The sequence below is a fragment of the Callorhinus ursinus genome, unplaced genomic scaffold (assembly GCF_003265705.2).
Source record: "Callorhinus ursinus isolate GAN/ISIS: 27379988/994484 unplaced genomic scaffold, GSC_fseal_2.0 scaffold49, whole genome shotgun sequence".
NCBI classification, from domain to species: Eukaryota; Metazoa; Chordata; class Mammalia; order Carnivora; family Otariidae; genus Callorhinus; species Callorhinus ursinus.
Window position 1 is genome coordinate 2,522,970 of NW_027397111.1, and position 13,688 is coordinate 2,536,657.

Sequence of the window (13,688 nt, forward strand, 5' to 3'; positions counted from 1 at the left end):
GCCCACGCCACCCACTGACCATTGCCAGGTAGTCAAGAGTTCATCAGACAACCCTGTCCCTGCTAATCCTCAAGCTCTCCAGGAGTGGGTTCCACCTGGGAGGCAATTACACATGCCAAGAAAGTCCTTAAGAATCGACTTGTCTGGGAAGCAATTCAGTGCCATGGCAGCTGGTGAGAAAGATAGATTGGGGCCTGTGCCTTGAGTTAATGTCAATCTGAATTGAAGATGTGCCAGCATCCTCAGGATAGATTCTTTAATTAACCTGCTAATCCTGTCAGGGATTGGGTTCACTCTCTTCCTCCAGAGATGTGGGTGGTGTCTCTTCTTTCACCACTTTGTCATTTGCTCTATTTTAGATTCAAGGTGTCCTTTAAGCTGTGCTTTGCCAGGTGCTCTGTTCCTCCAAGTCAACAGCTGTTGGGGAAGTGGCCCCTCAAGCAGCAATCTTATTACCCACCACAGTTCTTCTCACAGTGTCTGCAAGAAGCAACTCTTCAGCAGTTCTGATGCAATCAATACATTTGAGCAACTATTTTGTGCTCGGCCCTGATCTATGCATTGCAGAAGACCCATGAGTAACACCTAGGTCCCAGGCGCCTGGGTGGCTCAGTGGTTAAGTGTTCAGGTCGTGATCCCAGGGTCCTGGGATCGAGCCCCGCATCGAGCTCCCTGCTCCGCGGGAAGCCTGCTTCTCCCTCTCCCACTCCCCATCCCCCTACTTGGGTTCCTGCTCTCTCTGTGTGTCTCTCTCTCTGCTCTGTCAAATAAATAAATAAAATCTTAAAAAAAAAAAAGTAACACGTAGGTGCCGCCCTCAGGCACCTGCCTTCAGAGACAGAGAAAGGAAAGCAGGTGACTGTAGCATTTCCCAGTCTTCTTACTTCAAGTTGGCATAGAAATTGGTAATAATTTTAAGGGAAAACTAAGATAAATTCACAAGGCTGCTAGTGGTCAGAGGCAATCAGCCCAGGGGTTCCAACTCCCCAGGCCCCAAGAAATCACCCCACAGGATTAGGGAACCAGTATCCCCCACTAGTAATTCACTCACCCTGTACCCATTGGGAGGGTATGCTGGCAGAAAATCATAGCTTTCACTTTGGCTCATTTGTGTTCTACCAGTTGAACATGGATTCTGCAGTTAAAATTCCACATTGTCCGTTCTTCCCCAATTTGTCAAATATGTGATATTCATGAGGAACATTTCTTTAGCGACACCCTTTTCTGCACCCCCCCAACCCCACAATTTTTTTTCTTTAAAACTTTAGATCCAGCTACCCCTAAACTGCTAGACTGGGCTCACAGGAAACAGAAGAAATGGGCCAGCAACAAGTTATCAACGGGAAAACTCAGAGACAATGAATAATGTTTAGTTCAACAGCTAGTTTTGCTTTTCGTTTTACTTGAAGACATGGGAGTAGTTTTACAGTTTGTTTTCTGATATTTGCATTTAGAAAGATGATCTTTCAAAAATCTGTAAAAAGAGCCCTAAATACAAGCGTTCAGCAACCTGAACAGTTTTTTGAAATTCATTAAAACAGTGTAAGAACTAATAAATCTGTCCTCCATAAAGGTACAAAAAAGATGCTCTGGAGATTATAAAATCCCTGTGTGTGATGAAGAAATGATTTTTCCTCTCAAAAGTTATCCTTAGTTGTATTCAGTATTGCCCTGACAGTTTTATCTACACAGTAGAGCATGTTGGGGGAAGAGGAAGCCAATGAGACAAAGCAGAATCACGTGCGATGTATTGAGAAGAACACGCCAGAAACTCAGTGGTTTCCTGCCAGAGACGTACACGTGAATCTAATAATGAGAAAGCATAAGGCAAACCCAGAGTGAGGAACTTTCTACAAAACAGATGGCTTACACTCTTAAAAATATGTCAGTATCTTCAGATGAGGAAATCTTTCTAGATAAAAGGACACTAAAGATTCATGAAAATTAAATGAAACCTGTGATCCTGACTTGGATCCTGATCCAGGAAAAAAACAAGTGCCATGAAAGACATTGTTGGGATCATTGGTAAAATTTGAATAATTTCTGTAGATGAATATCAATATTAAATTTCTTGATTTTGGTAATTATACTGCAATTACATAAGGAAATACCTTTGTATGAAAAGCACACTGAAATACTTAGGGAAAAAGATGATAGATGATAGATAGATAATGGATTATGGCAAAATGTGGCAATTGTTGACCATTGGTAACCCAGATGTATGGTATATGGGAGTTCTTTCACTATTATTGAAACTTTTCTGTAATTTATAAGGACACCAGTAATATTGGATTAGAGCCCACCCTAATGACCTCATGTTAACTTGATTACCTCTGTAAAGACTACCTCCAAATAAGGTCACATTCCAAGGGATTAGGGATTAGGATTTCAACATATGAATTTTGGGGGGGCACACAATTCAACCCCTAACATCCACCTGTGAATTTGCAGTTCCGGCCTCCATTATTTCCAAGAGTCCTTGTAGCAGTAACGTTTTACATTTCTGTAAGTCCAAGACTCCCAATGTCCAATCAATGCTTATTGGATGGCCAGAACTCCACTCCAACCCATTCCAAAGATACAGAGTTTCACGTGCCCAAATCGGCAGTGAGAAAATAAATCAAACTTTGGAGAAAAAGCATTAGCAGCCCATCTCTACCATCTTTCGAATTTTCAAAGTAGTACGATGGTGATGTTTAAGAAAACCACTGGGGCTTGATATCTTCCACGGTCTTTTTAGTATATGTCCTGTGGCTGATAATTGAAAGATTAGCAAATCCTTTCAATCTTTCTTTGCATGCAAACTCACCAAATGCCTACTATGTGTCAGGCACTGTGCTAGTCCCGAGGCAAATGTGAACAAGACCAACAAGCCTAACTGCAAAGCCTTAAAGTTGGGACTGAAATAAAGTCCAGACTTTTATCTCAAAGGCATAAGGGTTCTGTCCCAATTCTGAATCCACCACAGGCCCTTGATTAAAATCCGTTGGTTAAAAAAAAAATTACCTTTCATTATGATGCATTTGCTCATTTTTCTTCCATATTGAGAGTGACAATTTCCATTTGTGATGATCAGCCACAACATAGATGCAAATGTGCTAAGTAAAATTAGGTGTATCAGAGCGACTGTCTTATAAAAGACCATTTTCCATCCTAACCCAGCAAGCAGAGAATTACTCCTGCTCTCTGTACTATATGCAAATGCTCAGATTATAGCTAATTATATTGTTGCAAAGCAGAGCCAAGAAACTGCTACAATACTCCTAGTCTCCTTGGGGAACACGCCATGAAAAGAACTTTTTTTTCTCCTTTGTAAATTACACTATGATATAATTGGGTCTCACTGTTCATGTAACACCCCGCTCAGGGATAGCGCAAGAAAAACGAACAATGTCTTACTAAGTCCCTGTTAAGATCATTAAATGTAGATCACAACACACTAGCAGGCGCCCAAATCTTAATGTGTCACAGTAACAAAACCGGGAAAAGAAAAAGTGACAAGTTGCGTCATATTATTTTTCTCTTACAATGGAGTTTAAGGTAATAAAGTGTTAATGAATTCGGCCCTGCGTAGTTGGCATTGTGAGAGAACTTCTTTTTATTTTTTACTACATTGTAGGAAAAATTGTCATATTCTGTTAGGCAGCTGTTTAGAGAAAAGCTTTGACAGTGTATAATTGACTCTATTTTTACTGCATTTTCATACGGCATTGTTAGGTTTATATACTGTACTGAGTTCTGCTTTTCAGTTTTACACACCAAGAAATTTTCCCCTTAGACAGTTTTTTTCTGGGGATGAAAGAGAACCCAGCTAGCCAGTCAAAAGTGGCACATCCCCAACTTCTCCCATTGGACACCTTTTTAGAGAGTTATTAAATTATTGTAGGAATGCTTTCCAAGAGAAGGGACCTCTAAGATTGACCCCTTCAGCCTACAGCTGGAGGAATATATAAATACGTTTCTAAAATTACACACACACACACACACACACAGAGCGCACCATCGTGGTAACTGTAGTTCTCGGACATTTTCTCTAGGAAATAAAAAATTTGAGAAGTTTGGCTGATTTTTCCGGTATGTACCTGTGTATTTTTGTAAAAAGCTTCTTTCTCCTGGGGAAGGGAGGTTAGGAACCCAGCACCCGGACTCCTGTCATGGTGTGCCCTCCCTCTGCCAGGCTGTTTAGGTGCTGCGGACACACTTGATGACCACTTCATTCCCAAGATCTTGCGCATTTCACTTTTATTTTTTTTAGATTTTATTTATTTATTTGAGAGAGAGACAGAGATAGCGAAAGAGAGCATGAGTGGGGAGGGGAGGGAGAAGCAGGCTCCTCACTGAGCAGGGAGCCAGACTCGGGGCTCGATCCCAGGACCCTGGGATCATGATCTGAGCCGAAGGCAGGGACTCAACCGACTGAACCACCCAGGCGCCCCTGATCCTGTGCATTTTAAAGTTTAGTTTTATTTCTGTTTCAATTCAAATCAATGTGTCACAGATTCTAAAATATTCCACATTTGTCTCTTTTTCCCTCCCACCTCCCATTGTAACAATGTAACATTGCCTCCTGGTTGAGAAGAGAGCAGGGGATAGGAGAAATATTTGACAGCCAGGACAGCGGGGGCACACCCATCAGGAGGGCGGTGGCTACAAACTTCTACAAACATCCTGGCATGTCCTGGCTGAACACTGGGCCAAGTTAAGGCTGTGACCTTGTGGAGTCAGAAAGGCCTGTGTTTTAATCTTGGTCCCATCATATACTGACTATGTGTCCTCAGGCCAGTTAATCTCTTAAAGCCCTTTCAAAGGGTACCGACCACTGAAATACTCCCTAGGGTATTACGAAGTTTAAATGAGATAATGCATTTATAAAGCACTTAGCAACATGCCCGACACATAGTGAGTATTCAATAAGTGATTGCTATAGCTGTTATGATCCATGACAGACAAGGACCCAGTGCATTAATTTCTTTTTTTTAATAAAAGGGAGGCATTATTAATACTCTGGTCTTGACAAACTGTAAATTGATTCTGTGCCTCTCCCACCCCCACCTCCATTTGTGCACCTTCCCTGTGTCTATTCATATTTTTCTGGAACTTGTGGTTGCTGCCATGAGGAGAGCAAAATGGGAACTCAATTTAATCGAAAATACATATGTCAATGTCACAGTGTGAGAAAGATGCCACCATCATTTGGGCCATCACTTCCCATCGTACACACACACACACACACACGCACGCAAACACACACACACATATACTGCATGTGTCTGAATTATTCCGTGGGTCTTCAAGGAAGAAAACACTATTTCGCAGTGTAGGGGTGATCATGTGTGGAGATAAAATGAATGCCTAACAGTCATAATAATAGCTACAACTTACATAGCACTGTTACATGCTTCTTATACAAATTAATGGACATACCACGCACTGCAACCCTGCAAGATAGGCGGTATCATGATACCTATTTTACAGATGAAGACACTGAGATACAGAGAGTTTAAGTGGCTTGCCCATTAACACACAGAAAGTAAGGGACTGAGCTGGGATTCACACCCAAAAAACGTGGCTTCAAGGACCAGACTTTTACCATTCTTTTATGATCTAACATCTACCATTATTGAGCATTTCTTCTGCCAGGAACTCCGTGTTTAAGGGATCACATTTGCCCATCCTTATTCAATATCATAGAATTAGTAAGGAATAGAACCCAGATCCCAGTGTAGGCCAATCTGACTCCAAAGTCATGCTCTTAGCCCCTGGAATATACAAGCTCCCGAGTGAACGGTGACCTGAGGAAACTCCAGGCGACCCAACTCAAGTGCCTGAGAAACATTTCCATCCACACCTGCCTATACTTATCTCACCTTGTTGGGAACCCACGCGACACTTAGCACCTGCATCTCAAGAGTTTGAGCTCCATAACTGTGCCACCTGAATTACCTGAAGCTCCCTGGAGACAAATTTAAGTCACTTGAGAGCCAGCCTCCTATCTTTTCCTTCTTATAGCCCCAGAACATCTGGCACAGAATGAGGCATATAATGGACACTCTCTCGCACTGGTGAAGACTTTATATGAAATCTAAAGAATGGAAACACCACAGAAAAAGACCTTGGCAATCCTTGTGCCTGAAACTCTCACCCTTTGTCCATGCTTCAATTATCAACCCTTTAGTAAAGACAGAACCTTGTCACTTTGTATCAACAGCAAACTCACAGAGCAGCAGAGACAATGCCATTCTCAAAATGACTTCTGATGATGAAGCAAGAGCAGAGTCAGAAGGCATCTCCGATGCAAGTTCCATGGTCATTGAATTAAAGAATCCATCAAACCAGTGATCGTGTGACTTTAACTTCTGGGTTTGATAATAGTCACATCCAATTCTCTTACAACAGCCACGGCTACTGTTTTTACCTTGGTTTTGGTTGTCATGAACCAGTGGTCTGCTCACCTTAGTCTACGACCTCTCCCTTCCATCCTACCTATGGTGAAAACAAAAAGCTGTGTGATCACCAAATGCATTTCCTTTTCCTTTGGGGCACATAGGTGGATAACATTCCCAGCCCTTCGCAGTTAGTTAGGACCATATGACTGGGTTCTGACCAATGAAATGTAGACCGACATCACACACGCCAATTCCTGTGTGGCTCATAAAAATCCCCCACTTGTAATCTTTGACTCTCCTCCCACAGGAGGTTCACGGTGACTATATACTGATGTTGAAAATGGGATCACAAAATGGAAGACCCCAGGTTCCTGAGTCACCGTTTGGCAAAAAGCTGCCTACCCACATCAAACTCTGAAGAAAGAAGAATAGAATTTTTATTGGACTATGTCACTGACTTTGGGGCATTGTGTGTTACAGCAGTTAGTAGTTACTTGTTCTAATACTCTCTCCATGTTGGCAGATGAGTCACCCTCTAGAGGAACTCCAGCAGTATCACTTCCAGACGTTACCAGGAATTTTCAATCCCACCTAAGAGAGTCTTCTGGCCAGACACCATGTCTTGTTCAGCTCTGAACCCCCAGTGATTCTCTCAGCGACTGACCCAGAGTAAACCTCTTCATCCAGTATATATTTGAGAGTACCTACTGTGTACATGACATTCTCACAGGCCCAAGGGAGACCCGGTGAACCAGACAAATTTCCAGATTTCCCAGAGCATATACTCTAGTAGGAGCGATAGACCATAGCATACAAACAAAAAGTTATCTTAATATAATTTCAGATGCTTGTAAGTATTTTGAAGGAAATGAAATGAGGCAAGGTATAGAGACTGAATTGGAATGGAAGACTTTGGTCCATAAGATGGTCAGAAAGAGACTTCTCCAAGGACATGACATTTAAACTAAGACTTAAATTCATACATATATACATTCATTTAACAAATAGTTCCTGAGCATTTAATATGTGTTACTGTGCTAGGAACTAAAAACTGGTAGATGTTTGATGAGTGTACTGCTGAATAAATTTAGCATGAAATCCAGTTCTTTAACTTGACATTCATGATCTGGCTTCAAGTCACCTTCAACAAAGAAAGAAGATCAAGGCAATGAGAGGGGAGAAAAAGACAGGACAAAAGGTCAGAGTCAGACACAGAAAAGGGAAACAGAGGGAGAGGGGACACAGACGGGGTGGGGGGGTTGACCCTGTGTCATTCCATTCTCTTTGACCTTCTGCCCCTGCAGCCCCAGATGACAGGTGCCTCCTGAAAGACCAGGAGGTCTCCATCTAGGATTGTGAGGCAGCTCTTGTCTCGTCCGACTCAGTGAGGGCACCTGGGATCCCATTCCTAATGAACCTCTTCATGCTAGACCAGCATCCTTAGCAAAAGGTTCCCCAGGCCCACCCAGCCCTTGGGGTCCAGATGGGCCCCCTTTACCTGACCACCTTCGGAAAGCTCAGACCTTACTCCCCTCAGGTTTCTTCCAAGAACTGGCTGCTTCTGGATCAATCCTGAAGCATTCTTAGCAAGCCTTTCCCCGTGGCCACTAAACAGGAGGGGAAACTCCCAACAACGTTTGTTGAGGAAGTGAAATTCAGCATTACCCTAGAGAAATTCTCAAATCCCCAGATGATGCCCAGGCTACAGAGAAAGGAGTAGTGACTACTGCCATGGATGTTCATACCAAAGCTTCCTCTGTGCCCTAGAGGGTCCCACTGGCAGCTATGGGCTATGACTCTTGGAGATATGACTTCTAAATATCCTGATGACACACAATTCATTCCACAAGCAATAGAAATATCCCGAAAATGCTATAGTGTGAGAGTCCAAACCACATGCCCCAGCCTTTACTCTGAGAATGAAATATTCCTCTCAGACCATGGATTACTACTGATCTGTCCTCCCCTCTTAATCCTTCCTTGCCTGAGACCTGTGTTCCCACCACAGTAAACTGTTCCCAGAAGCCCCCTACCCTCTCTCCCCCAGCTCTTGCATTTGCTTTCTCGCACTTGCTCCATTTCCAAGTGTTTGAATAGACTGTCTCTCTTTTTGGAGCATCTGTCTCAGGTGCTTTCTTTATCCAGTTAATTTCTCATCCTTACCCAACTCAGTATCTCTTCTTTTGAGAAACTTTCTATAATCCCTCCAGGTTAGGGTTTCTCAATAGCAGCACTATTAACATTTTGAGCCCCATTATTCTTTTTTGTGGGGGCTGTCTTTTACATTGTCCAATGTTCAGTGGCGTTTCCAGCCTCTGTCCTCTAGATGCCAGTGGCAAACCCCCACCCACGTGACAATCAAATCTGTCTCCAGACATTGTCAAATGTCCACCAGGAGGGTAAAATCCCCCCATTGAGAACTGTTCTTGTTGGAAGAGGACTGTCCTTGCCTATATCCCCATAACATAGAAGCCTCCTGTGACACTCCTCCCCCATCTTAGCATTCCTCGTACTGGCTTCGATTCAGCAACTGCCCCCTCCATTATACTGTGAAAGCACGAGGGGAAGGATCTATACCAGCATGTTACATATGCGTGGCACATAGCAGTCTCTCAAGAAATGTTCGTGAATTAATGAATGCACAAACCAGAGTGAGGCCTTCAGGAATAGAGTCGATGAACTTCATCTCCCCATACTTCCCTTCAGAGCTAGACTGAACTGACTGGAATGATCCATTCTTCCTGATCCAGGTTCTCTCTCCGCCAGGCTCTGAGGAATTGGTCTTCTGTGATCACAGGCCGCCCCTGCTCCAGTTGGGACCATTGTCTATCAGCATTCCAGGCACTGAGAAAGCCGAGGGTTTTAGTTTCTTTCTAGGTCTTGGTGTCAAATTTAAATGTGAGTTTGAAAACTTTGGTCAGCCCCCTCCCCAACCCTGCAATGACATCATGCTGCTCCTGAAACCTCAGTTCCTGGAAAAAAGTTGCCCTAGTTTTATTTATTTTTGTAACTCTGCCCACACCCAGTTGCCCAGCACTGTCTGCTAGGCACGCAGAGGCATGTGGGAGGCCAGCAGGGCGATATTTGCTGAGTGCATGGCAAGTACGTGCCACTTGAAACCCTGTGAAGGCAAGAACCCTATCTGTCTCCCAGTGAATCCCCAGAGCTCTTAGCACCCAGAATGGATGAATGGATGAATGAATGGTGGGTTGGATGAAGCCATGTTCTAAGGGCTTTGCGCATGTGGTTTCATTTAAACCTCATGGAAAACCCATGAGTCAGGTATGACTGCCCTTCGTAAATCAAATGAGAAAAACTGGAGTTCAGAGCAATCACTCCTTGACACGAAATCAGACAACCTCAAAATAATGGACCCAGAGACAAATTTAGGTCTACTTCAAAATCCGTGCTTTAAATGTTTGCCAAATTCATTGAGCTGCACTGAACCTCGCAGGACTGATGATAACTGGTCATCTTGACTGGATCCGAGGCCTCCAGTGACTTCAGGGACGCTTCCTCACAGAGGTCCCATGGGGTTGTGAGGCACTTCGGGGACACAACTGGGGCACAACAAGTCTTTCTTGAAGGGTGCTTTCATCTTTGGATTGCTGCCAAACTCTCATTAAACCCCCACTCGGGAGGAAAGGGTCAAGAATTGGAAGCCATACTTGAAGAGAGAACTCAGCAGCCTTGATTTGGAAGACAGGACAGGGAGGGGATTGGAACAATAGTTGAAGCTAAAGGGTCTGGAGGAGATGCCACTCCGGGGGCCACAACACCTGACTTCACATCTCTGCAGAACAGTCCCACAGAAGACGGTTTGGACGTGTTTTGTCCTGACCCAAGAGACTAACCAAAAGCAAAAGACACAGGTCAAGGGTCAGCAATAATAAAAAGCTCCTTATAGTTAGCACTGAGTAGGGAGAGAGGGATAGGAAGGAAGGGGAAAAAGGGAAGGCAAAGGGATGGAGGAGGGGGAGGGGGGGAGGGAAGCAAGCAAGCAAGTTGGGGGGGGAGGAGAGGAGATAAGAGCTATCTTGTGTGGGTCTCTATTCCCTATCAAGCCTGACTAGAACGACTTCCTGTAAGGCTAATAGGGGCTCAACATGGAGTAGCTATTATTATAGTCATTACAATTAATACTTACTGAGGGAATTTGAGCATAAGGGTGGGGTTAGACCAGCTGATCTTTAAAATTCCTTGAGGCGCCGGGAGCCCCTGGCCCTCACTGAGAGCGCCCCCAAGTGTGACTCTTCCCTTCTGGGATCTTGCCAGCTTGCCTCCACTGCCCTTCATTGCTGTCTCTTCAATCTTTCCACCTCACCAATTCAAAATACTTCCCTAACACATGACAATAAAGTGCAAAGAGCAAAAATCAAGTCCCAAGTTTCTGTCAAACCACCTAATAAAATGGCCAGCGTCAAATGCAGACAGTCTGTTGATTAAAATTCCCTGTTACAACAATAAACACCTGACCTGAGCTTCCGCCGATGGCTGGGAATAACATCAGCCCTCCTGACTCTGGACCTAAGTGATCTTCCAGAAATGCCTCCTGAAACCATGGCCTTTCCTAGGCATCCATGGTGGCTGTCCCAGCACCACCAGAGACTGGCTGGGTAGGCCTGGGATTTTTTTTTTTTTTTCCTGTCAAGGGACCAAGATTGGATAAAGCTCAGCGAGGTAGAAGCCCAAGGAGCAACCTGTGACACCGATGTGTAAATCCTTTGGAGAGGAACGAACGTATGAGAGTCGTCCTTCCCCAAAGTCCAAGTACAGTCAGAGATGTCCCAGCAGAAGACTGCCATGAACACCCGAACCCTCCTCCCCACCTGGTTCTTTCTAAGTCATTGGTTGTGCAACAAACAGACACACATTCTGTTATAGTACTGCATACTTACTCAAAAACATATAGTTAACACCTACTATGTGTTAGCATATCTATGCACACACTTGTATGCCCTAACCAGACCAATATGGCTACATAGGATTACCAGGCCACACAAAGATACATAGACACACACCTCCCTAACCAGACCGATATGGCTACATAGGATTACCAGCCCACACAAAGATACACAGACACACACCTTCCACAAACATTGGCCCGTATATGAATATACACAAATACACATGCAAACACCCCTCAGTGTAATATGTGCATATATACTGTCATACAAAAGCATGCATATTACATTACAGTCTTGGTGCAAATGACAGAATCCCAATCCCAACTCACAAGGGCTTTAGTTAAAAGAGGAATTTATTGCTTGAAGCATCAAGAGGTAGAACTACAAAGCTGGGTGCAGAGCAAGGATGCAGCTGGGCTTCAAGGACAACTAACTCCAGAACCATGGACTTCATCAAGTTCATCTCCCACTGTGGTCTCTGTTGTTCTCAACTCTATTTCTCTCTGTGCCAGTTTCTCACAAAAAGCACGTGCAGAGCCAAATGTGGGAAATAAGACTTATATCCACGTGAGGGAACCAGGCTACACATTCCCTGGTCCCTGGCTACAGATCACAGTAAATAGAAATTACTACAAGTGTTTTCTGGCTCTAGGACCAAAAGTCCAAGGGATATGACAACTGACTCCCATGCCCATCTGTTTTAGTTAGCATAGGCTAGGTTAGGCTGCAGTCATAAAAAGAGAACAAACCCCGAAGATCGCCATAGTTTACTCCCAGAAGTATTCGCTCTTACTTATGCTCCGTATTCATCCTGGGCTGGCCATGGCTCTGCTCCACTTTCAGGGACTCAGGATGACAAAATAGCCTTTCTCTGAATGTCACATGGCTGAGGGAAAGGAGGGAAGGAGGTGGCAAGTCATGCAAAGGCTCTCAGAACTTCTGTCCAAGTGTGGTATGTGTCACCTGAGTTCTCATTCCATTGGCCAAAGGAGGTCATTCTGCCATTCCTGACATCAGTGGGGGAAAGGAGACAAGGAAAGTTTTGAATAGCAATCCCATCTACTGCACCATCTCCTGACCATCTGTGACCAGCTGCAGAACTGACTCATCCCTTGACAAACGGAATTGGGCCAGGAGGCAGGACCAGGTTAGGTCCCTGTGGTGGCTCCAGGGTTCATGCTGTGACTCGGTTGTCCCAAATGGGGATTGCTGGGCAGATAAGACCATTGTGTTATAGAGATATCTCAGATGAACTAATGAGGAGACATGAGCTCAGCCCCACAAAACCACATGGCGGACCCATGGACACACACTGAGTAACTCCCATGTACGGATCCGGGCACACATATGCAGATGGATGAATGCCTGCGAACCTGTGTGAGCACACATACACACACCATGCTCATGTTGGGGTCCAGTCTGCCCTCATTTACATGTCAACCCAAATGCACACGCCACCCTCAGGCCCACATGCACACTCTGGCTCAGCAGGGAGTGGCTGCTTCTGCCAGGGAGAGATCAAAGATAGCCACTCCAGCTGCATACTTAAGGAGTCTCTGCCGCTTCCGGGGAGCTCTGGAGTTGAGCCCCCTGCCTAGTCAAAGCCCCACTCTGGGAAATGCACCCCCCCAACTCCACCCTAGGGGAAAGGCTTGGAATCTAATCACTTACTTCCCCAAGCCTTTTAGGAAGGACCCAGAAAGAAGTCCTGAGCGGCATGGAAGAGCAGCTGGGCCCCCAGCTCCAGAGGGCTAGGGTCGGGGCTCCCAGGCAGAGCGGACAGCCCTCCTGGGACAGCCAGGCTCAGTCCCAGGGAAGGAAGGACTGACACTGCCCATTCACCGAGGACTCGTATTTCCTCTTGGGGAACACTCGTGCTGCCCAGGCTTGAATTCAGATTTGAGTCTTTGTGAAAAAGTCCCAAACGGGGAGCTAAAGCCCAGGTTGTAGTCCTGGCTTTGCCACCAACTCATTTGGACCAGTCACTTTCCCCTTTGGCCCTCAGTTTCCTAGAAAAGTAGAAATTTAGAGCTACTAGAAGCCATCCAATCTAGGAATGACAAACACCTGGCACAACCCCCTCCATGCACGGGAGGCTTCGCTAGCCCCCCACAACGCCACAGGAGCCACGTCTGGATGCAGCCTCAAATACTTCTGCACAAAATACTCTTTGTTGAGATACTAATTCATCAACTTAGACTCGTGAAAGGAAACCTATCACCAGCCCTGATCTAACCCTAGGACTTCGCTAAATCGATGAAGAAAATGAGAGGGAAAAACTCTTCTCCTAATCTCCTGCAAGCAAACTGGGAGGTCGAAACAGAAGCAGCCGCAGCCCCGGCCTTCCCCTTCCCCACCCTGTTTTCATCCAAAAAAGACAAGCTGGTTTCATCTT